General features: G+C 46.7%; 1 protein-coding gene across 1 annotated transcript in view; it reads left to right on the plus strand.

Annotated features, from left to right (window-relative positions):
• The first annotated feature begins 4,663 nt into the window (after nucleotides 1–4,663).
• Nucleotides 4,664–26,556, plus strand: part of ABCA1 (ATP binding cassette subfamily A member 1) — a 185,655-nt gene continuing 163,762 nt past the window's right edge. Inside the window, exon 1 of the mRNA XM_085641305.1 lies at nucleotides 4,664–4,793. The gene's annotated coding sequence lies outside the window, so the exon portion shown is untranslated. The remainder of the gene's footprint in view (nucleotides 4,794–26,556) is intronic.

Here is a 26,556-nt window from a genome sequence, read left to right on the forward strand (position 1 = left end):
ATCATAGAGCCCCCTTTAAAGTGCACAGGAGGAGCCTCACTCTCCCGCCTCTGAAGTCTCCCACACAGCTCCCAGGCATGCAGCAATACACAGATCTGGCTGGGGGATTCCTCTACCTCCTCATGTCTCCACCAGACAGGCCTGGGCCTCTTAAAATGGAACTTAGGGTCTGCCATGCAATGTACTATTACAGCCTCACTTGCACTCAGTGTATGTACACAGCACCCACACACACACTATCCAGTACTGTTATCTCCATGCATTGTGCCACCACAGCCACACATACATTCAGCTCACATATTAACTGTGTGCACTGCTCAGTCCCGTAGCCTCTCTGTGTTGCCATTTGCAAGCGCACATGCAGCAAGCACACACATTTGCCATGTGCACACCAGTACCATTCAGGTACTGTTCTCCTGACAGGTACACATACACCCAGTGCATCTACTCACTGTGCATGCACTGCACGGCACTGCTATGTCCCTGTATTGTAGCCTTCCCAGGCACATAGAAACCCGTGCAGGGTCACCGCTCATACACTGCACACCACTTCACGTCTAACTGACGTAGGCCAAGAGGGAGTTAAGCATACAGCAGCAGAACTTTAAAAAGTGAGTGAGCCTATAGGCTTCACTCCAGTGACCAAGGGTACAAAAGACCTTGTTCACTCCTACTGATCACTATATGGTATGCTGCCTCAACCGCGCTTGTGCTGCTTAACTCCTGGTGAAGGCAATAGCCTTCCATCACTATGTGGGTAACACTGGGCGCCCCTCCCGATTAAACAAGATCGCAATTCGTGAGACAAGCCAAGGCCATGGCGCACACGCATGATTTGTGTTTGGCTAAACAACAAACAGCTGGAGCTTGTGCGCAGATAAACGTGCGCTTTACAGGCTCTCGTCTTTTTATGTTTGTGTAATAAAGTTTTACAAAACAGTTGAAGTTGGCCGCCGTTATGTTGTCAAGCAAACAGGTTTGTGATGCTCTCCTGAATTATAGTAAGTTGGATTTAAGTGGCATATATAAAGGTAGAGAATTCCAACAGTGGCCAGCTGCAAGTGAGACAGCTCTGTCACCAAATGTCACAGATCTAACTTCGGTGACCCAAAATAAAGCTTGATCCCTTCACCGCAAAGAATATCCGGGAGTATGCTGTTGAAACACCATGGGGGAAAAAGCAGTGGGTTTCCAAAAGAGGATTCTTGTGATATGACCATTGACTTGAAGCAAACCCTGCTGTGAATTGCCAGCCAATGCAGCGATCATAGAACAGTGGTAATGTTCTCCCATCTGGAAGGATTTCTAATTAGCCGAGCAGTCATGTTCTGAACCAATTGTAAGTTATGAAGAGTCTTAACTAGGATCACAAGAAAAATGCCTTTACCATGGCCCATGTGAGACTGGGCAAGAGCCTTTTTTACTTGATATGAAACGTGTTCAATGAAGGGAGTAGTTTTCATAGGTTCTTAAGTAAACCACTTTTGGCATCTTTCGCTACTTGCATATCTTGAGCTATATTAGAATCTATATAGATTCTCAAATTCCGGACTGATTTGGCTGGCAGGTGATTGGAACCCGTAGTTTGGTGCCATGCAGCCTTGTGTAAGATAAAAACATCTTGGGTGGTGAGAAGCTACGTTTTGGTTGGGTAGCCCATGGAAAAATGTGCAGACATCACCCCCAGGTGATTGTTAGGCAGGTGGATAATGTACTCCAGCAACCCCTGGAGCATCTGGGTCCCCACCCACCTCCCATTTCTGGTCAGTGTGTGTGCACGTGCTGGCCGGTACCCTCAGTTTTGCGTGGAAACCTTTAATTGTCTCCCTTTATGCCTGCTTTGCGTGGCATAGTACAAATCTATCATACTCTGCGTTTGCCTCAGTGCTTTAGTGCATATTAAGGGCTGGCTTTGCTGGGAAGTTGTTATCAGCACTGGTGTTGAGAAATATATGGAAAATTTGCATAACCCAAGCCCAGTGAAATGTAGGCGTTGAGACTTCACCGCCATAACAGATTCTGGAGCTGCGGTGAAGAAGTTGAGCCGGCCAGCTAGAAAAACACCTTCCATCTGCGTATCAGCGAAGAGGGCTCCAGAGGTGAGATGCATACAGGAGCAGGGAGGTACATGCCTCATGCGGTGGCTTTACATATAGAGCTACAATAACATCACCTGCTGACATGTCGATGCGTGTGGGGGAACCTCTAGACCAGGGGTCTCCGACCCTTTTTAATAATAACAGCTCCTTACGTTCAGTGAAAATCATTGTGAGCTACTAATATTATGAGTGTTGTTCTAGTGACCACATTATACAAGATTACCTTAATGGCCACGCATGCAAGATTATCAGCAGTCATCACCCCAGTGCATCAGGCATGTAAACAAGGCTTTCTCAGTTTGGAATGCCTCTTCATGGGTAAGAAACAGCCATAGCTGCAGTGCACCAAGTTTGTAATAAGTCTCCGCAACACAGCATGATTTATCACTTAAAGATCAGCTTTAAATATAAGGGGACATAACGTTTATTTGTAAAGTACACATTCATCCTGAAGGGTATTTTGGGGCTGAAATAACAGTGTTTATTTATGGTAACCTAGTTAAACGATTGGAAGTGTTAAATTCGATTTTCAACCTTTTTCCTCCAAACATCAGCATGTGAGTCTTGAAAATACACACATTTTCAGCTCGAAAACACACTTTTCAATTTTGTTATGCATAAATTACATTAGGATCTCAGAATCAGCAGCTCTCAAAAAAGAGCTACCCCACTTTAGGTAAAGGTAAATTGATCAAGTCAAAATGAATAACTTCCCTTAACCTACTAACCTACTACATATCCAGCTTCTTACTCTATCCTGTGTATTCACAAAATCCACTCCAACAACCAACTTTCATATAAAAAAATGGGTAATTTGCGAAATGGCATACATATACTTATTGTGAATAAATTACAAATGTGTATATATAATTGTCTTGATGTTGAAGCCGTTTTCCACCTGCTTAAATGGAGGTGATGCTACTGGGTGCAAGTTTGCACCCGGTAATCGAGCATGCGGTGGTTCCACAGAAAACCTGCGGAATTACCAATCCTCCCAGTTTGTATGCTGGTTTAAGTGGGTGACTGGGGGTTCATGTGGGCGATACCAGGGCTTTAAAGGCGACATGCAGAATGTGATGCAGGAATGGAAGAATACATTTCTGTGTCGAGGGCTTGCTGGAACGTGGAAGCCAGGATTTTGAATACCATCAAAACAAACTCGGCATAACTTTCTTCCAAGGTCGTTATAACTTGGCGCCTTATAAACGCGCATAGCGTGAGATATTGACTCCCAGTTAAAACGGATAATGCGAACAGCTAGAATTTACAGCGCTTGAAAGTGTTATATAAAGCGCTATATAAAACAAGCCATGTTTGTCTTAACAGCGGTGGTAAACCGCAGGCCATTATTTTGATTCCAAACAGGACAGACTGGTCCTACAGTTCTTCCCGGGTCCGTACACTGCATGGCATTAAAACCTATTTGCCGCGCTTAGAAGTGCGGTATGAAGCACTTTATAAAAACAAGTGACTGCTCGTGTCATAGCGGGAGTGGCACGGGCGCACTTCGAGGCTGCATTTAAATTGCTATCAAGAATTCAGCTCGCACACACCCGCTGTCCTCGGGTGTCCCTAGGCACGTGCCTATTGTGCTTGCGTGTGAAAATGCCCGACCGTGTTACAACAACAGTGTGCGTTGCAACAGACGTATTATCTGCCCTCTGGTTATGCATTGGATGATAAACACATGCTGAATTTTTTTTTGTGTTCTTTTGTTTAGGCCTAAAACATTTCTACTTTGAAGTTCTTGTTGTGAGCTGCAGATACGAGGTGAAAGGGGATTCCTGAGTGAATGTCTTCGACAGCTTTTCTTGGGTGCTCCCTGTGGGTGCGGGCTGGCACAGCCCCTGGGTGATCGAAGACTGCGGGGGTAGCCCCCAGCCTTGCGGTGCTCCCTGTGGGTGTAGAATTGGCTACTGTGCCATGATATCTCCCAGTGTTGGACTTAGACTAGCTTGAAAAGGCAGAGTGTTTGCTGTTTTTTAATTTTTTGGGGTCTCATCACGGCCATCGGGATTAATAAAAAGGGGACCCAGACACTGACCCTTTTAAGCTGGCCCATCGGCAGTGCCGGACTACCCAAGGGCCAGTCCAACACTGTCAGTCCCCTGTGCTTGCCAGCAGTGAGTGCCACAATAAGCTGTAGGGATGTATACTCGGAGGTTGAGTGGTATTCCCAGATAAATGCCCTTTAGCAGCCTTCCTTGGGGCGCTCTCTGTGGGTGCACGGCGGGCTGCTTTGTCCGGGTCTCTCCGCTCCTGCCCCCCACCACCACTACTGCGCTCACCAGCGAGTGCCACAATAAGCTGTAGGGATACTTAGATGTGGGGGGGGGGGCAAGGGTGGGGTCCCCAGGTGAATTCCCTTGGGGACCTCCTCGTGTGGGCAGGACTGGCTGCTCCCGGTACCCTCCGCAGTGAGTGCCACCGCGAGGGGCGGGCCTTCCTACACGTGCTCGGCTGTGAGTGACAGCCCCACATAAACAGAGCGCGCGGAGCCGGGTTGACCGATAATAACCTCGCTCCGGCGGCGGCGGCGGAGTCTATATAAGGAGGACGGGCTGCAGGACCCGGAGAAGAGGCGCACGCTGAGCTCGCGCAGGACACCGAGGGGCAGCGCAGACCGGGCCCTCACGGAATAGCGCTTAATTCACTCAGGCGAGGGCAAACGACACAAATAAAAGTGGGGCGCAGGTAAGGGACTCTCTACCCTTGATTTACAGGGGGCTGCGGTGGCACAGCTGGAGCGAGGGTCGAGCGGGGAGGGGGCCTGTAGTTGTTTACCTTGACACACTGAGCTGTGCCCCTATTGTAAGAGCTGCGCGTCGCAGCTATGGTTGGGGCATGTCCCGTGCGCGGTACGTACTGTGATTTCCTGCCTTTCAATGTTTGGACAATCCCCACCTTCCTTTGTCTCCTGTCCTGGGATGTGACGGCGACATGGCTCAGGCATAACTTGGGGGGTCCTTGGGTGCTAAGGGGACCCCCGCCTGGATAGATTAGGGGCAGGTGGGGTTGGTGCGTCTTTAATGTATTCTGTGCAAGGATGGCTTTGATGTGGTCGGGGGCATGGTTGTATCAATGAACTGACACAGTCCGGGCAGAACAAGATGGGAGGGGGGTGGGGGTCTCAGTCATGTGTGCTCGTGAAGTGGACATGTGTGCCCAGGTGTGGACGTATCATATGCACGAAGCAAGAGCTCAGTTATAACGGATTGTGTGCACGGATAGAGTTTCCTGTTGGTGCACCGGAGGTCTGTTTGTACCTCTGGGGTAATGTGCTTGGGGTCCTTCGTACAGGCGGAGGTGGGGTAGGAGCTATAGAGGAGCTGAGACTGGTTCATGTACAGAGTGAGAGTGGCACGGGAGGGGGCAGTGTCCTGCCCCAGTCATTGAATGAACAGGGAGCTCTGAGGCGTGCGGTAGCGCGAGTTGAGGCGCGCTTCTTGCTACCTCGCCGGTGCCCCTCGCTCACAGAGCTCTCTGCCTCCCCTCTGCCCGGTTACAGATGTTCACTTACAGCAGCCGCCAGAGCGGCAGAGTGTAGTCTGGGCAAGGCATCTGTTCTCACTGGGCACTGACTGCTGCCACTGGGGCACCTGTGCCTCTCACTCCCTGGGGACACGGGGGAGCGGGGGGGGGGAGGGGGGACCCCTCTGCACTCTGAAGGGGCTAGAGCCGGCAGCACTGGGACCGCTGATAGATTTTTCTTGGGGGGGGGGGGGTATAATCTCAGAGTTATGTCACATCTGTGCCCTCAGTGTGCACCCTCGGCGTGTGCTTAGTTTGTGGTAACTTGCATATGGACAGGCCGCCACCGAGTGAGAGGTCATCGACAGTTTTATGAAGTTTCTTTTGTTGTGCTTCACTAAACTGTCGTCTTTCCCTCCTCGGGTCTGCCTTCAGTGTGGCACCAGCTGTCTCTTCTGTTCCGGGCCACGCATCCTTTGTTCCTCACTGGCTGCAGTGCTCACTGCTCCGCACTAGTGCAGTGGAAGTGGGCAAGAACCACCCCTGCTGCCGCATGGTGCAGTGGGATACAAGGAAGAGGCAAAGCGCACCGACCTGCCGGGCTTTTACCCGAGGGGCTTTAGCCGGTCTCTGCCGTTTCCCCTCCTCTATCGGAAATGGGTTCCAGTTTACAGGAATAAGGCGACCACTCTGCAAAACGTCGATTTCTAGGAGAGGCAACCGTCCTACATCGATTGTTGTGTGGTTAACTCATCCGCTGCTGAAGGATTCGGATTCCTAACAGTTCTCATAGGTGAAAAAAACAACAACAAAACACACGTAAACTGTTGTAGGTAAAACACGCTTGTTGTTCTAGATAAAACACTCTTGTGTGCGTGGGTACTGTACTTCCAGGTAAACACACACCTTTCTATATGCTACAAGTACGTACCTCGCTTCCATCCCCTCTGTTTCATCTCCCACCAATGGAGATAACCATAGAGAAAGCAATTTTATACCTGCCTGAAAAGACCGCGTTGGTTAATAGTGTTCAACATTTCCCAATCTAAAGTTAACTACGATTACTGATATTACTATTTTAATGTGGGGGATCAACAAGCCATCCATTTTTGTAATGCAATACTCCACCCATATTTTGAGAGCTCTGGGTACGCTGTCATTGATGGGAGTTCTAGATTCTGAAAAGAGAGGGTCGCGTATTGTACAAAACATATGTTTTAGTGTATTGTGCAAAGCGTATGTTTCTGTGAAGAAAATGTATGTTTTCCTGGAAAGTCTGCGCTCCTGTTCCCAGCCGGGCTTTGTCAGAGCATCCTGTTGTTTATCAAGCTGCAGTTGCTGCCTGCTATCCCCGTGCCAATCGGCAGGTGGGGCTGCTGAGCAAGTCTGGGTGTACGAGAACTAGTTTCAAATGACCGAGAGTAACCCTTGCCTTTTCTTCAAAAATAACTGGAAACGTGTATGAACATTGCTGGCACTTTAAAAACCGGGACCAGGCGCCTCAGGGTGGGCGGCACTGAAGAGAAATGCGTTTGTGCGGAACAGTCTTGGCTTCACCGTAGTGCCCAGCCCTGTCCCCAGCGCTGCAGGGTTTGACGGAGATGCTGGTGGGTGTGGAATGGGAACACAGCGGGAATATTCTGCATATATTCATGTGCAAATAACACAGATAGAAACTACTGTGTCCATGTTTCACTTTTTCTAATAGGGAGCTGGGCGCAAAGGATCGCATGATAACGCAAGAGTACCCCTTTAGTGCCACCAATGCCTTTTGAAACTGCCCCTGATGAATTTAGGCTCTGAAATATATGTAGGTGTCAGAATAAAGTTTGTTATATGTAGCCTGTAAAGAAAGGGGCAAGCAATCGCACCGGCGCCTTCAGGAACTGTGCCTCAGGGAAAGGAGACCACCACAGAGGGAGCCCCTAGATAGTCTTGTGCCTCTGCATTTTTGTGGGGCCCTCTATACATTTCTCCAGAGCCCCGCCATTTTGCATTATCCCAGTGGGCCTAAGCTAAGACGGAAGCTGTGGCACATGCCTTTTCACCAGTCCTGGGCTACAGCTAAGGTGTTGACTCACCTGCAGAGCACGGAATAAAGTGTCCCACCCTGCCCCTTGCCACTCAGAGTGACATTTACAACAACGCCAACATTTGAGTGGGCCGTGGTCCGCCAACAGTGGTGCACATGAAAATGGCACATTGTGGCTTTAAGGTTACGTGTTGTAGTAGGCCAGCCACACTCCCCTTGGCAGTTCCAACTCTGATAATTGTAATGGAAATTCCTTAAAATGCCCTCACTTCCGGTTTAGGTCGCCTGCTCGCACATTTGATCATTGTCTTGGCTGCAAGGGCTAAGCCTGTAGGCCCCGGCTCGCCACAACCACCTCTCAGTGTTGAATGTGGGTAATAGGGACAGAGTGTCTGATGACCGTCAATAACCAAGAGGGAAAGGTCTTTCTCGTCAACAAGGACTGGGTAATCACGTGCAGCAATCCAGCATTGTTGTCTGGTCTGACCCCACAATATTCACAATGTCATTGGGTATGGGTTAAGGCGGCAAATTACGTAAGACAAAGGGATTCACATCTTGGGAGAGTGTGTCAAAGGCAACAGAGCCGATACCAGATGAGCCTAGGAACAGAGTACCAATAGAGTAAATCACATCCAGAACAAGTCCAAAAACAACCGGCAGTTATGTTGTAGGTATTTTCGTATAGTGCTTATGCCCCCAAAATTCATTTCAAAATGCTGAGAGCCAAAGTGGCAAGGAAGCAGGCTTATTTGCGGATCTCCTACTGAGTCACCAACAGTGTGCTTTTTGCATTTTTCTGTGTAGTCCAGTTGCCTCTTATATGTAGGGTTTTTGCCGTCTATTCCTCTTCGCTTCCTGATTATTATCTGCGATTGCATGTTCTGGTATTACATAATCTTCTGTCCTCATGTCTTAAATGTTAATCAAAAGTTCTGTGGTTACAAGCTGCATTTGCGCTTTTTTTCTTGCTTCCTATTACAGGCCGGTATCGCATTTTTTATCATGTGTTCTGCACGTTGCATATATCTCCATAGCAGGCGCTCCACCCACTGAGCAAGCTTACTAACTTACTGATCAAACACAAGTAGAAAGAAAAATCTCGAGAATTTTCAGATAACACGTACGAAACTTAATTCTATAAAAAAAACTAAATTATTTAAGAACCGTCAGCTTTGCTGTTTAGACTGCATTTTCTTGCGACATAAGGGTGTCTCGAATATCAGTTATTAAGATGTAAGCGGCTTCTGTGTTTGTACTCAGCAGGGTTCAAGCAAGAGTCAAAGATTTGTAGATTTTTTGGCAGACAAAGGCCTAAAGGCCCGTGGTATGGAACCATTGCACGTTCTGCTGCCACCACTAAAGTTGCCAGCTCTGTCGTTGCTTGTGTGTTGTCTTGACTTTTCTGAGATGGGTTGGATTGCTGTGAGCTTTGTGCCCTCCTCCTTGAAAAGGTCCATCACACAACAAGGAGACTTGGGGTGAGAAATCAGTTTGTGCCGCGGTCTCAGGGCATATTCAAGACGCCTGGCATTGTTTTTCCACTAAGTTGGCACTGTTGGCAGCATGTTTCACAAATCATTTTTTTGGCATTCTGTGAGTAAACTCTAATAGTACTGGTATGATGATATCCTGGCCAAAAATGCTTCATAAACAAACAGAGAAGACACTGTGCCTCTTGGACTTGAACCGAAATTGAATACACATATCTATTTACAGGTCTTGGCTACAAACTATATAGTGTTTACAGTACATATCACATACTTAGAGTGGGCTTTGAGTCTGCTCCGTGCTCATGATTGCATGCCTTTGCTGTCTCTCAGGTAGTTGCTTTTGATTCGATGGTTTTCCTCCATGTGCTTGTGTCTATCCACAAAGGCACATTTTAGTTCCAGAGAGTTCTCTTCTCATTGGATGCGTTGTATTCCTGCATGGTTTACTTGAGGGACATGTGTTGTTTCTGGGCATTTAAAGGGTGCATGTGTTTCCTTGGTCCCTCTCGATTTCTGCTTCAGGAAAACCCAGCAAGTTATAGCCTAGTGTCCATTATTGGCTTTGCCGTTGCTTGTTAATAGTGGCCGCTAATGTCATACATCGTCTCCAGGAGCTTGCTATGTTGTTAGGTAACTTGATATGTCCACTAGCACGTGAGTAGCTCGGCAACCGGGGTTAAAATTCGGCTCTCCCGGTTCTACAGACGGCAAAGAGTTCCTCCAAAGTGACGGGTAAGAAACACAAAACATATTTTTGAAAACAATGATTTTCTTTGGCCAGCATAAACGGGTTCGCTTTTGGCGCCCCCAGTGGTGGCTTGGCGTAGTTTGATATAATTAAAACTGCAAAGATCTCGCCTACCCGTAGCCCTAGGCAAACGACAAAAACTCCGGACTTTTATAGGTTTTACCACGCTTTTGCATATCAACTCATCTTTTTACAACACCTGTTTTCGTCAAATGTGTGTTATTTGCTGCCAACAAAACAAGTAAACAACATTATTCACAAATAATATGAAGCCATTGCCATATCTGTGTTACCCAAAAACCACGAGTGGAAGAGCTGTGTAAATCTAAACATCCTTAATGTAGTTGCCTTACATGCAGCCATAAGTTAATCATTGCTTAGAAGCAGCAATGCTATGCCCAGCTGTTTTTCTGTGGTAATGTAATACAAGTATCATAACCCCATATAGAAAAATAGCCAAAATCGTCGGATTGCACAGACTCAACATCATCTCCAGTGCCAATGACACCCAGGTCACCCACTTGTTGTCAGAAGACCCCCCCCAACCATCATAGCCAACTTCTACAGATATATGATGAACGTCGTCCACTGGATGAAGGACGACTGTCTCAAGCTCCACACGGACAAAACGAAAGTCCTCATCTTTGGAAACAACACTTTGCCATTGAACAATGCATGATGGCCTGCTGAACTCAACCCATCCCCCGCCACGACAGACCACACCAGCAATCTCGGCATTATCTTGGACAGCAAGCTATCTATGAAGACACAGGTAAAAGTGGTCTCATCCGCCGACTTCCACGCCCTATGCAAGCTCAGTAAGATCTTCAGATGGCTCCCATCAACACCAGAAGGACTGTCATGCAGGCCCTCATCACCTGCAGACTGAACCACGTGAACCACCGCACACCTCCTTAAGAGACTACAGACAATACAAAACTCAGCAGCAGGACTAATCTTCGACCTCCCCAGACAGACCCACATCACACCTCACCTAAAGAAACTACACTGTCTCCCAATCCAGAGAGATGGCAGTTCAAAGCCCTGCACAACAAAGGGGACCAGCATACATCAACAAACGCATGACCTTCCACGACCTACCAGACACCTACGATCTGCCTCTCTCTAACTCGCAGACTTTCCCCAGATCCGCCAAAGCAACAACGGAGGACGCTCCTTCTCACACCCTCAGGACCGCCTCATCGCTCCGGCAATTCAGGAAAGGACTCAAAACCTGGCTCTTCCAATGAACAGATCACCACAAGGCTGTTAGCAATTCCAGTACCTCGGTACCCTCACAGGTGATTTGCCTCACTTTATAAATCTCTGACTGATTGATTGATTTCAATGAGAAATTGAAACCTACCCCTTTCTGTGACCCCCAAATAGCTATTTTTAACAACTATCTAAGGCAAGCTATGCCACGATTTTATGTTAGACCCTTCTTCAAGGAAGCCGGTATTTTGCTTTGAAACAACAAAGTCCAGTGGCTTCTCACAGGTTGTTACATATACATGAGATAAAATCGAACCTCCCCATGCAAAGCTTTCACGGATGCTTGTCTGTTGCCTGCTCTACGGATCCCGCCAGTAACATAGCAAGGGTGCCATGGGCCCTAGCACGAGCATCTAACATTATCCCTGGCTCCAGCATGGCTTGTAACATACTACAGTAATCAGGGTGCAGCAGGCCCCTCAGACCTCTGGTCCATGGTGCCACTGCACATGCTGCATCATTGATAGCTTACAGCCCTGGTTCCCTTTTATTGTACCAGCCAGGCCAACACAATGCTGTATAAAACATTCACACCATATAAATAGTCACACAGACCCGCAGGCCCAGGTGATCTCTCAGGCCCCAATCAAGATTGCTCCATACCCTCACATCTTTGGGGCAGGTGTTCCCTGGGAACCCGAGGCAGCAGACAGCGTTGTTCTCATGCTATGCCTGTGATTGGAAGCTCGCGCTGGCACGTGCCTGTGCGGCCTCACACTTGCCTGCAGTGATTCATTTGGCAGGGCAGTTTGGGGAGCCGTGCCTCGCGCAAGGGTTTGCACGCACAGCAGGCTGGGAAGCAGAGCCAAGTTCCGCTTTACCGCGGTGTACGTCTGTTTGCACAAAGGCAGCCTTCAGGCTCGTGACTTTTTACTGAAACTGCTACTGGTTTAACAATGGATTACCGAATAGACTGCATCTTTAACTTTTTAGGCCGATCCTACCCTTGGAGCAAAACATAGTTCGGACGCCTCCCAAAATAATGTAAGTCTTCATATGTTCTCAAAATCAAAATATAAATTGTCAAAAATTGCGAGTACCTTTATGAGTGAGCTAAAACGTTTTAGAGGTGAGCTGGGCTTCGAACATTTTGACTACACGGATGTGCAGTGATATTTCTCAAAGCCAAGCCATGAAATGGAAAATAATAATAATAATAATAATCCACATTTGTAAAGCGCGAACAATCCCCCGTAAGGGTCTCTGGGCGCTGGGGGCTGTCGAGAAGATTAATCAAGCTATTGCCCAGAGTCACATGGTGCTAGGCTAATCTGCCGCCGGCGATCGAACCGTGAGCCCCCGGGTTCCGGAGTCAGTCACCCTGGCCGCTGCGCCACACCTCTTCCCTCATTGAACCATTTTCGTTTGTGGTCAGGGGCCCGAGGAGGACTGTGGAAAACGTTGAATTCCTCGGAGATGCTCTTTGGCCGTCTTTGACTATCTCTTTAGACCTAAATTTTGACTTCCTGTTTCCTGAATCTTCGCTTCCTGTTTCCAACACCTTCACTTCCTGTTTCCTACATCTTCATCACTTCCGTGCCCGAAGCCACAGTGGGTACTCTCCTGACCTCTGTGAGGTGCTAGACTCCTCACTGTGTTGACTGACACAGATCTTCTCTCCCTGCATATGATGTCCCTTCTGTTTTTCTTCTCATGCTCAAGAAGTGTCTACCACTGAGGATGCATTTATCCCGAGAGCTCAAGTATGTTCCAGTGCGGTTTGCTACTGGGCTTTTGTGTGGTGTCAGGGCTTTTTTGTCTTTATTGACAAGCAGGGTCTCGGTTACAAAAGAGACATAAGAGCTTGTCACTTATCTGAGACCCCTAACTCCAAAATTTCCAGGATTGTGTTTTCAGCCTCCAGGCCCATTCCATGGGCGCACAGCCACTATGGGTGGGAATAACACAAATAATGCTTTGGGGGTAACCAGGTAAAAGTATTGTTTTCTTAAAATGGCAGCCACAGCCATCCCCATCTAAGGTAATTTCACTGGGTTCAGTTGCCTCCATTATGGAGCAAACAATGGACAAACAAAGTCTGTCCACACCAAATACGACTTCATCTTCTGGGCATCTCCATGTTTCACCAGCAGCGCACACATTGGCACCCTCCTAGCGAGAGTCATTTGTAACACCCCCACACCTGGACCCTTGTGACAGTCCCAATTATTACACCATAATCAGCCATGCCCCTTGGCCCAGGGTGACCACCGTTTCCGAGGTACTAGAGATTCCAAATTTGAAATCCAGCATTGGCATTTTTAGTATTGTTCATATGTGGCTAGTAGTGGAAATCCTTAAGAAAGAGGGCTGTGACTTAAACGTTGCTTCTACATATATAGTTGTTGGGGGAAGGGGGGGTCTTCCTTTTGTTAAACACTCCAATTAGAAAAGGACCCTGAGTAAGGCAACCTGTTTATCACCTATTTGTCTACGATGATTGGTACACACTTAAATTATAGCTGGAACGCTTTGCTGTTGACCTCAGGTTCCCCAGATTGAGGTCACCCAAGTTCTCTATGCAATAGCTTCAGACTATTTGTGAAGAGTAGGCTCTCAAACATAAGGTGGGTTTCTCTAGGACCTTTTTTATTCCTCTCAGCTCTCTAGGCTTGGGGATTGGACAGCACAAACACCTTCTGTAGCATTTAAAAAAGAAATCCTGCGAAGAGTTTCAACCTCTTGCAAATACAGTTGCATGTCTTTCTTTTTTGGGTTGTCTTCCCACCTAAACAGCAGACTGGGGCCACAGATATGTAGAAGCAAAGATGGACCATGTGTCCCATTGAACAGGGCTTCTGCAGTCTCCCTTTCTTCCCATTACTGAAGGGCCACTTCCATGCACGGTTGGTGCGACTGCTCCACTGGCTTCGAGCTACTCGCATGGGGCAGGCATTGGCACGGGATTTCTATTTGGGTTTAAAGAAGGTTCTAATTTTCCTGGCCAGGATTTTGACTTGTTGGGGACACTATGCCCAAAAATCACGTTTACAGGCACAACAACTTGTGTGGTTGTAGTGCAACAACTGAAAAAGAGCAGAGTCTAGAGGACATGGCGGGGATGTTTGTAAGCCACTCGTTTACTGCTTATGGTTGCTCTCCACAGGGATTTTTTTTAAAGTTCCAGAGGTGTAATTTATTTCACAAGTCAGCATTTTCCAGTGGTTCTTAGTGAGTGATGGTATAGATGTGCATTGTGCACTCTGTGCCGGCCCTTCCTGGATCAGGAGGTGGGCAAACTGTAGAGTCATAGTCCGCTCAGCATTGTTCAGTGGTGAATTCTGATCGTAATCACAAGTCATGCGATGATTACTCCATCCTTGCTTTTTTTCACCTGACAAATTTCACGTAGCATCACTGGGCGAAATGTATTGAGTGTTTAGAAAGGCAAAAGTGGATTTTAGAGCAGTAAATACCGAATCTGCATGTTTTGCTTCATTCTGAGGCTGGAAGTCGGAATAGGAGGTGTATTGCATCTGGTAAATACCCCACCCTATTTGGACTTACTGGGTGTTGCACATTCCTCACCCAATTCTGCACTACTCAGAATGAGCAGGTAATTAATTACTCGCGAGGGAAACCCCATGGGTTAACTATGCATTTTCTGTGGCAACCCTCATGCAACCTGAAGGCCAGAGGTTATTAGGATGCGGGTGAGGTCAACTCGTCTCTCAGGGTTGGTTGAAATGAGTAATGCTGGCTTACAGTAACACCTCTTATTTGGAGCGTTTGAAAGCAGGAGCAGTAAGACACATATATACCAAATTCGTATTTATAGTTCTCTTATCAGAAGGTGCTCACCACCAGTTGTTGCAGGCATTTCCACATTAACTAACAGCCCTTACGTAACTAACAGTAGTGAACTTGCAGCCTTCAGACGCTCACCGGCCTCGCCCTCTCTAGTGTAATCAGTGCTACTTCAGGCAGAAGTGAGCAGGCACACTTGCACTCCCAGGTTTTATTGTTCTTCCTTGACCGCAATCTGCACTGGTTAGTTAATCAACAAATAATGATGGAAACTGGCACCACATTACACCCCGACCAGAGATATTTGCTCAGCCGCCTCCAATCTGATTAAAAAGAAGGTTTCGAAAGAGTAAAAGCTAGAGGAAGATCTCCCCGAGGACAATGACCCAGACTTTGGAATGGCCTAATCCCTAAACTTGAGGTTAGAACCCAACTACCTGCAGACTTAACAACTTCAACAACAACAAAAATCACAATTAGAGGAGGGGCACAGCCTTAGAGGGGCAGGACTTCATGCTGAGTACTGTCTGAGAGGCACTTGTCTCCCAACCCCCCACAGACGACCACCGCCTTCCAAAAACAAAACCCTTAATGCACATCGACCGCTTAAAGATTCCAAAAACAAGTTGGATATTCACTCTGTGCAGGGATTTCCAGCTCGCCTTTCCTACCATCGTGTGACAACAGCTCTTCACCGGGTGACCGTGCGCAGGTAGCCGGGATTGTGTGACTCACAGTGGCACCGTGTGAGCTGGTAGGTATGTGTCTGCGATTCAGGGATCTCATTAAAGGTGAACTATTCAGGTGGCATTCGACTGAGAACCCGGCAGGAAGTAGATAGCGACTGAAGAGTGGTGGACCTGGGCTCCTTCCTTGCGTCCGGTTACACTCTAGCTGAGGTTATCTTGTTTGCAAACTCTGTTGGTTTAATAGTTACAAGTTGTATTAACCAATTGCGTGTTTATGAATTTAGGGCATTTGTAAATAACATGCCCAGCTTGCCAGTGGTTGGTTATCTTCACTCTGCTTTTAAAGGATTTGTTGTGCATCCTTTGACTGTTATGAGCATTTTATTTAGAGATCAACAACCAAGAGAAATTGATCATCAGACACTAGAGCTACTAAAGGGACATTAGTGCTACCCACGGCTTTATAAGGCACGGCCCTATGTCCCTGCACAGTTGCACTCATGACCTCTGCCTGCCTTAGAAGGAGGAAGGGGTGAGTTAGTGAGAGTCGCCTCGAAGGGCATATGAAGAAGAGTGAATGCTGTATTAAGAGCGTTGAAGTTGAAGCGCAGCTACAGAGGCCTCATGACCTGGAACTCACCTCTGCTACTGCTATTTGTGCTGTTAAATAGTTCATATACACTTTGCAACCATTTTGACAGTTCTGCTAGTCTACTTTTTGTGGTTCGAGCCATGGACGTCATTTAGGGGTCACCAGGGGTCGCAGCTGCGACCAATGGCTTGCCTCTTGCTACCCCTGACACTGCTTTTGCGACCCCTGGCCTCTGAGGTGGCAAAGTAAGTGCCTGGAATACAGGACCAGGTCTTCCTAATGGATGCTGGTTGGAGCTCCCCTTGCCTAATTTTTGTCTATTTATCATAGAAATAGTGAATAATATTATTCACTATAGATATAATAATAATCCAGTTAATTAGCTGAAATATGACCCTATCTGGAAGCTAAGGTAAGTAAAAAATGCGGTTAAATGTATGTTGTACGCATGCTTGCTGGTGAGTGTGTTTATGTGCGCAAGAGTGTGTGAATGTGTTAAGCGTGTGTGTGAGTCAAAAATAAAGGTCAAATGGAGTGCTATGTCACTTCCGCTACCCCTGCCATTTTGGTGAATTGACATCCATGGTCCGAGCACAGTTCTTTTATTGATCAGCTTATAATGTTCCCGGTGCTCCTGCTGCAGAGGGATACTTCTGACCAATTCGAAACGTGAAGAGACATTTCAGGTACATTTTCTTGCAAAGGTAGTGTGTTTTTGGTTCTAGGCCTACATTTTCCTTCATTTTATGGTATACATGACCAAAGAATTAGGGAAGGAAGGACAAAATAGGATTTTTGGCTGACAAAAAACATATCTGCATGGATGTGAATGAGTGGTAAAGAGCAGTTGCTACCCTTAGCCTGGCCTTTTGCTACCTCTGCTCTTTGGGGTCATGCAGTAGTGGCTGGTAGAGAAAGTGGACAAAGCTGTCGGAGCCCTATTCACATTCTATAGTGTTCACTTTTTGACTCTCAGAGCCACTCCGCAGCAGATAGGAGGTGATGCATGGGCTAACAGTTATACTAGGTGTCAATCTCACAATGGCAATCCTATATGGGATGATAGCAGTAAAGTACATCCCAGCAGATCTGCCCACCATTTCTACCTCCAACCTATGTTTGTTCAGGACAATGCACTTTAAACTAACATTCTAAGAATGAAAAACCCAGTGTGGTAACCAGCTTAGTGGACTGTGATCATAAGAAATAGCATAGCATGAAGGGACTTGCAGAGATGCTCGACTGCTAGCATACTGAAAACAATCCTCTGGGCAGCTCTAACTCTCACCTTTGCATCCATCACAGTGCTAAGCACAGCGCCCCAAAACATCTCCCTCATAGAATCAAAACAAAGACAACACACACTTCCAACCAACAGCCTAGACAGTGTAGCATACCACCAATGTAGGCAAGCATTTCAGCACCTGTCATTTGGGAAGTAATTGTAATTCTAACACTACCCTCTGAAGTTATCAGTGGTCATTGGGTGTAGATCCTACATTTACTACCCCCTGTCATTTCAGCACTCGACAGTCACGGCCAGTGTTCTACCATCTCGCTTGGACCAGGAGGTGGAATTTCAGTATGGTATTCGCAAGGGTGCCATTTTGGATTCACCCAAAGATCCAATTGATTTGCCATGTTGCAAATAGTAGAGCATGTCTTGGTTTTCATTTCTGCCTGGATTCGCCCTTGAGATCGGTCACTCGACCTTCACACCCAGCCAGTCTGCTTTCAGAGATACCGAATCAGCAGAAAGCAAGCCATATTGTGGTCAGATGCTTCCCAAACTCATCTGACTCAGGCTGCCTCTTCATGACGCTGGAGCTACCAGAAAGGGGAAGAAGGAGATGGCTGTGCAGTCATTTTTGCATCTGTGGTTACTTAAGTCATCTGCTTGCTTCCTATAAGCGCCAGTTGGGAATAACTGCTTTTCTGTGGTGGTGCACTGTACAAATAATGGCGTCTTTGAAAATGCCTCTGCAGATGCAGTATCAAAGCACAGTGCATTTTGTCTTCATTAAAAACTGAGATCTAGGAGGGCTAAACATTGCATTGCATTGGATAACAATTTTATATATTTCCTCATAGCCCTCAGGAGACCGCAAAATGCTCCTTATTTAATGGGGTGAAGGGTGTTGGATGCAGTGCTGTATGGCCTGCACAGGGAGCTGTTCTGTGAGGAAGAGGTGCTTCAACCATGGTGCAGCGTAACGAGCAGCGAGTAAACATGATGTTGAATACAAATAGTAACAACAGCTCCCGGGAGGACATAATTGTATTGTTAGGTGGTGTTAAATGAAGACAGGAGAAACCAAAAGGCTGTAGAGCACTGAGTCCATATTGTGAGTATAAGAAAAGATGTGAGATGTAACTGGAGAAAGAAGGAAACATATGTACTGAACAGCTGAGAAAGTTATATATGTAATTTGCCAACTGCTGATAATACCATTGGAAATGTCAATAAATATTATTAAAAAAACATGGTGTAGTGTATGTTGCTGCACATAATCGTGTAGTGTTGCGAAGAGCGTGAGACGCATTACTCCTTATCGTTAGGTTAGGTCGTCATCTTCATCCCGTGATCATAAAAATTGTAAGAGTCGTGCTTTTATCCAACGAAGTCAGTTTTGAAAGTTGTGGACTGTAAGTGTCCTGTCAGGGCATTGTAAAAGACTGAGTGAAGTAACAGGGCATTTGTATAGTACTGTAGGCATTTCTGAGAAGTTAATGGCCTCGTTACTTGCTATCCATAAAATTAATGATTCAAAAATAGCAAATCTGAGGAATGCAAAGCCTACCTTTGGCTTCACTGTTAATACTGAAGTATTGTGTTCTTTCCTCTTCCACACTCCACTCTTCCTAAATAAAGTCTCCGATTGTCTCGTGGCTATTAAACATTGGGGGTTTTTACTCTCCCTAATCTCAGTTGCGTAAGGTAGGAAATCTCTTATTTCCTGGCTCTTACCTCACTCCTCTCTCCTACGACGCTTCCTCTAGGCGTCTTACTATGTCCCCCCTGTGCGTATCGGCATGCAGTTCAGCTCCCGCATGCAGCAGGAACCCTTCATCATCTCCCCTGCAACGTGTTTCCAACTGCGTATCATCACCATCATAATACTCGTCCAGCATCTCACCTTCCAGGCGCTATGTCCTTCATTAATATGCCAGTCATGAATAAATTAAAGTACTCCAAAGAGTTAAATGATGGGGCTTCCTCAGTACAGATGATGTGATCTTGAGCATTAATGCTGCTACACAAACCCTACAAAAGAAGCCCAACCACTCGCCCACCTCTTTACCGCACTGATCAACATGGCTGTTGACTAGACACAGGGCACAGTTCAAGCTGCCAGGATTCTTTGTAAAAGCAATCTCTGGCCTGCAGGCCCCACCACTCTCCATTCATTACCAATTGGACACTTGTGCACCCCCCTAGAGATTGAGATCCTTCGTGTTTTCTGGACCTCCCCCTAGCCAGTCCAGATCCAGCCCTTCCACACCAGAACGTAAGCTGTCTCTCACCACTCCCCTCTTCGCACTTGAATATCCATACCATGAATAACTCCTTTCCCAACATCACACCGTCTTGACCCAACATACTGACCCCAAGCCTAGGCTCACTGCTCCCACCTGCAGTCTGTAACGTCCATGTGTTAGTTGTAAGTAGTGATATCTATTGACTGAGTACCACTAGCCAGTCACCAGAGTCCCACCTATATAACCACTGTCCCACCAAAAACAGTGTCCTCGTGTTACGTATAGTTGATATGAACAACACTTCTATGAGAGTGGTGCTATCAGACCCCAAATAATGCATTTCTGGTTTCTCATAACGGCAATCTGGTGCATAGTAGTGTTTTTAGGGGTTTTCTGCAGGGACAAGGGGCTGGTGCGCTCAACAGAGAAGCTTTATTCCACTAGTGTTCTGCTTTGTTTGACCTGACATCTTTTTATGTCGTCTTTATGTCCACTATGCTTTAAATAATTCTGATCAGAGTGAAACAAGAAGATATAACACAATTGTCTTTGAGACTTTATTAGCAGTGGTTGAAATACCTGTACGCTATCATTTATTTTCACCTTTTCTTTAATCTGAAAGGTAAGTATGTATAGATTTTCTAAACCTAACTCCATTTCATATGTATATATATATATGTATATGTATATATATATATGTGTGTGTGTGTGTGTGTGTGTATATATATATATATTCCTCAACACAATCCCACCAAGGCTGCCGAACACATCGACGAATGCTCCATAAACAGGGGTGGAACCTGTTTCTGTAAAGTAACAACGAAGAGACACGTGGAGCACTCACGGGGACTATATAGGTATATATGTATGTATATATGTATGTGTGTGTGTATATATATATAGGTACGTATATGTATATATTTATATGTATATCTATATATATATATAGTTTCATGGTGCCTAGATATGGAGTTATAATAGAAAATCTATACTTCACTCTGTGCACTTACCTTTCAATATTTTGTCGCTCGATATTTGTCCACAATATTAGTGTGCCACGATATTCTTGTACTCAATATTCCAGTGTACAATCATTTGTGTGACAAAGCAGTGGTACTAGAGAGAGGGCATTTGCATTGGCACACAATTCCAAGTTGACATGCCATATCCTGGTTAAGTATAGGTGCCTAGCGGTACTTTCCATCATTAAATACACTGTATTCATAGTTATTGGGTTTTCAAAACTGTTATTAGCACACAGTGGAATGTTCAGGCTGTTCCAGTCAATGTTCTCTTCTAGAATGACAGCAGTAATGAGTGTCCAAGTGGCAATTATCATGAATTTATTGCTTTTCATTCATTATGAGCTCTTGCATTCAGCTTGGGGCGGTTAACAGGGGCGGGCAGTTATCTCGTGATATTTCCCATTAGAACATTCATTAATGCTGTACTCCCAGATTTACTGATGGAAAACATCAAAGAGACCATTTTTTCAAAAAGAAAGATAATACCAGCAATGCCTTGTTCAGATTTTAAAACAACTGAGAAGGATTGTTTTGAGGAGGGACAAATAAGAAAAAGCCAGTTCAAGGTTTGATAATTGGGACTGTCTTCCAAAATGAAGGCTATATAGTGTGAGGAGATGTGACAGTGCACCCCAACTGTAACTGAATGACGCTTTGCATATTCCTTCTCCAGCGCACTGCATTGTGCAAAGGTGATCCATGAACCCACCTTGAAACTCATACTGATGCTAGAGGAAGGGTGGAAAAATCAGAAAACGGAAAGAAAAAAGCAAAAACACTGGTAGCAGGGTCTGAAATGTCATTTTTGGCGACGCAGGAGGTTGTGTGAATGGAAAGAGGACAGGCAGAAGATTCTCCAGGGAGGTCCCAGCGGACGTAGATGTAGAAAGTAGCAGGAAGGGAAGGAAGAGGTCAACATCTAAATTGGGCCAGAACTGATAATCTTCCTTATTTTTTAGATCTTGCCTAGAGCAAGCTTTAGTTTTTACTACACCAGTCATGTTTTTTTAAGAAATCATAATAAAAGATACCTACATTAATACATACATATGGGGGCTTTTGGTCAGCTCTGTTCATCCAGTGGTCTGTTCAAGTGCGACTCACATTCTGCTTCTGCCCTTCGAAGCATACAGTGTAAAGCAGTGGGTCAGTCCGGTTCATCCATTGGCTGCCTTGTTTGTGATTGACAGCATTTTGCCTAAATAGAAGTGCACTTCAATGCCAGGGCTGCCGGCCACTCCTTTATTTTTAGGTTGAGCCTAGCGCAGCGCACATGCGCTGCTCTAGGAAAACGGCCTCTTGAAATCGCTCTGGACTTCCAGCCTACGGCTTGCGGTTACGAGCAACACGAGCGCGCGCGCACCACTCGACCTCTTGGAATCGCTCTGGACTTCCGGCCTACGGCTTGCGGTTACGAGCAACACAAGTGCGCAAGCACCACTCGCGGGTCGCTGCAACTGCATTCCTCGCTTTCACGCCATAATTTTTATCCATCTCACTCTTTTCCAGCGCTGAAGCCACTTCATCCCATTCGACCGCTTCCTTTGAAAACAATGCACAGTGGAACTTGCCTGGTGCACTCAATGAAGCTAAATCGTTCAGGTTAAGGAGCCTGCATGATATACAATCCGAGAGCTCATAGCGCAGCGAGGCTCCGCCGTGGGCGCAAACATGGTTACCAGAGCTGCTGATTGAACGCCCCCTCGCCATGCACGGCTTCTGGTCAGAAGGCAGCCGTTTCTCTCGGTAGTATCAACGGTGTCTCACACGTCCCTACGTCCTGGCAGCTTTCTAGCAGCACCCCGCCGGCAGCGCATTCTCACACAGCTCGGCGAGAAAGAGCCCCTGGCGCACGGCCGCCTCTCACCTGCTCTTGCTCCGAACCGTACTTCTCGTCATCAGCGCTGACAGACATGGCCATCGCCTGGCGGGGCCTCAGCGCTGACAGCGGCGGAGCCGTCCTTCCCGGAGAGGCGACAGGCCCCTCATACCGAGGGAGGCCTCATGAAGTTGCACCAGTGCAGACCAGGAAGAGGTTGAGCTTGGCTCTTGACCAATGGTAGCCGTCCCAGCTCGCCACAGCTCAACACAAAGGCATGCCGTCAGCGCTCCGGCACAGGCAGTGACAACAAGGGGCAGCAGCGCCGAGCGCCGACCGCATGCGGCACGCCTGTTGACACCAGGAGATCCACCCGGCACGGAGCGGAAATGGAATACACAGCACTCTTGTGCCAGCCGACACACCTCTCCATTGGGAAACCTTTTATACACACACATATCGAATTCATTACTGTATGTGGTACAGGTCCCACGCACTGCACTGTGGCTGAGGGAGAATTTCTGTTTGCGAACTAATTCATCAGGTTAAACGCCACGGCGCACGTTACAGGTGCTATCGCACAGCGGCCTGAGAACGAATACAGCGGCAATCCCGATTGCATCATGTAGAAAAAACCTTCACTAATAAGTTTATTTCTATTTGTCAGAGTATTACACATGACAACGGCGGTGTTCAATTGTGTTATGCGACCAGCAGACTGGAAGCATTGAGGAGACAATGTTGCTATTTTATCCTAATAACCCTTGAAAACCCATGCACAAAGCCTGAACGAACCAGTCACCCGATAGGAAAAATTATGTTATCTCGTTAATATCATAAGGGGTCCCTAAGTGTTTAGCTCACATTTGTATAAGCACTATTCATATTGTCTTGTGCTAGGTCCCCGGATGATTGTGTATGTACGTACCGCACTCCGCAGATGCAGGGCACAAGTTTGGCAATGGCCGTGCAGTCTGAACCACTTACGAACATGAACATGGCACTGTGGACTCGCGCCTTTCAAAACTAACGCACTCCGGGCTTGCGCCTTTCAAGAGTAACGCGATCCTTTGCCTCGCCGACCCTCCTCCGCCGCACCACCGCGCGGCACGTGAAACTGTAAATGCCACAGCTCAGCTCGACCCGTCTTGGCTCAGGGTCCATGAGGAGCTAGGCATCCCCTTGGGCCAGGCTCATGCTTTCAATGCCTCACCCAGCTCCAACTATAAGCAGTCCGGCCATTAACACCCTCCGACCTGTGCCATTCTTGCCAGTAGGACTGGCTTCAGCCTCCATAACGCACCACTTGTGCGCAGAGTTCCTTTTTAGCAACTGTAAATGTTACTGTTTCTAAAACTACATTGTTCAACAGAGGAGAGGATGTAGCCTTAGGGAGAGGATGTAGCCTTAGGGCTCGAGCTGCTGACTTTGGAGCTGGGGAACCAGGTTCTTGCCTCAGTGTCGGCTCAGCATCCTCTGATTCTGGGCAAATTGCTTAATCTCCTAGCACCTACCAAATAATGAATGTGTCCTTGTGTAACGTAACTGGTGCTCATATAAAGCGCTCCAATATCTTCGGGTCGAGTTCGTGTAAACCTGCACAACAACAAAAAAAAGCATTAGTATAGCCAATAGGTCTCGCTTTTAGGACCTTATTAGTATTTAGTTATGCACCACAATATCCGTGGTGCTACAACATTAACTGTTGCATGGTTAAACACTTATAAGGTCCCAAAGGCGAGACCTATTGGCTATGCCAATGCTTGCTATATTTTGATATGGCGACCATTAGAAAAAAGAAATTGTGCGGTTGCCAAAGCCAGAAATATTAGCGTTGGCAGTGCTTGTTTTATTTACCACTTGCAGCTTTAAGGTACTGTAAATCACTGGTGCTTATTTTTGTCAAGTGGTGCTAGTTTCACCCACCATAAAAAATGAAAGGCCCTGTCAACCTGCTGGATACTGAACTTTGCTATATAGGATGCACGGACATTTCTAAGTCAGGTGCGTGGATACACCTAGCTTCAGACTGGGAGATGTTGCAAAAAGGTGTTTGTCACACTTGGGGTTATCTGGCAGCATGAATATAGCCGTCAGTGTGAGCTTCGGCCTGGTGCCGGGGGTCAGTGCTTGCCTGTGACCCACACCGACTGATAGATGTATCTTGCGGTCTTATCTACAGTAGCACCGGTCAAAGGTAAGGGGACATCTTATACATCTCTCTGTTGGAAGTGCAGGGCTGCTGATTCACTGGCTGTCCTAAGATATTACCCGTCCATATCAGAGTCGCCAGTACAATGAATTGCACTTAGCGCACGTACAGCAAACCACTAACGTGCAGCCACCACCTCCCTCAATTTGGCCGCCTGCCTTTCTCCTGGATACTAGAATTTACCCCAAATCTCTCTGCAATTTAGTTTGACAGGGCTACTTATGTGTAAAACTTATCAGTCCCTCCTTTATTCTAAAAGTAGGCTCCATTCAGCAAGGACTGTTTCAGTGAAAGATAGTTGTTTTTTTTTTGCTAGTGAGTAAAATATAGGATTCATCTTAAGCTTAATGTAAACAAGCACCGGCAAAGTTAATTGGTCTGGCGTCGGCCATAACATTTTGGCTTTGGCAGTGCTGAAGTGACCTGACCCATTGCCCCTTACCGTATGCTGATTGGGCTGAGGAAAATTGTGATTGGCCCAACGGACTAATGGTTGTAGAGGGCTGGCTGGATGCCCCTATAAGTAACTATATCATACATACAATTTTAGTAAAATCTAAAGGTTTTTGCTAGCACCAGACTGAAAAATCTACCCAACTTCAGGCAGAATTTGTACATTAACTGTACATTTGCAGGATACGCATAAAATGATGGAGCCCAAGGTCAAGGTGACCCTGTCCTGTAAGTTTATGGGGTGACCTGTGTTAAACTGTGTGTCTATCACTGAGTAGGCTCGCACCACAGTAGTTACATCCATGAGAACTCAGCCCCCAAGAAAGTGCATAGTAGTGAGTGGGCAGTGCTTACTTATGTTAAAGGCTTTTTTTCTCATTTTTTTTTTAAAAACAGCCTTTACTCAGTATTTGATGTGAGCGATGGCGTGATGCGGGGCATAGTATTCTGCACTGCTAAATATTAAGCTGTTTCCAAGATCTTTCTGGCCCAGGCCATTTCTGTAAATGATTGATGGAGCCAAATCTGAGCAGCTGGGCGCTCAAAGAACTAAACCACTGGGGTTAAAGAGCTGTCAGATTCACAGCTATTGTAGCTTTATGGAGAACTGTCCTAAGCGCAAAAACCATGTGGCAGCAGGTGCAGAGTTATCAAAATGAAAGAATTAGAAAGGGGGTCCTAATTTTGGACCATTTCGATCTGTAGAACGAAACGTTGCTAAGTATTGCACTATCCTATCTAATGTTCTGATGCAATAATCCTTGGCAGGTCATGGTCTGTATTAGGGCGTTCTTTGGAATTGCATCATTTGATCAGTGGTGGCCAGCATGGCTTGTGGTGGTGAGGCGGGCGCGGAGGGGCTCTTGGGGGGAGGCGTTGCGTGGGGGGATTGCGCAATATATGTAAAAAAATTAATTAACTTGCCGCCGGTTCCCGCATCTCTGCTCCTGTTCTCCTCGTAGAACTCGAGGAACAGGAAGCACAGCCAGGCCCCACTGACCAATCACAGTGCTGCAGTGCAGCGTTGTGATTGGTTTGAGTGTCCTGGTTCAATGCTCAGCCAGGGAATGGGGGCCTGGGTATGCTCTCCAAGCAGGCTGTAATGCAACCTGAATGGAGAACAGGGGAAGTGTGCATGACTATTTTGGGCGGTCTGAGAGGGCGGGCCAAACAGTCATGTGCACTGAGAGCAGGGCAGCCCCCGCCAACTGCCCGTCTAAAAGCAGCACAAGCATAAAATGATAATAACTTTGACAAGCAGAAAATGATAATAACTCAAAGTTATTATCATTTTATGTTTCTACTTTGCACTGCTTAAAAGCAGTGGGGCGACGCTCCTCCGCCATAGCGGAGGAGCCACCACTGCTTTTGATAGCGGAATAGGTTCAGAGGTTGGCTGAGTGCAAATGGACTAAGAAACA

This window comes from Triturus cristatus, chromosome 2_2, assembly GCF_964204655.1.
Source record: "Triturus cristatus chromosome 2_2, aTriCri1.1, whole genome shotgun sequence".
Lineage (NCBI taxonomy): Eukaryota > Metazoa > Chordata > Amphibia > Caudata > Salamandridae > Triturus > Triturus cristatus.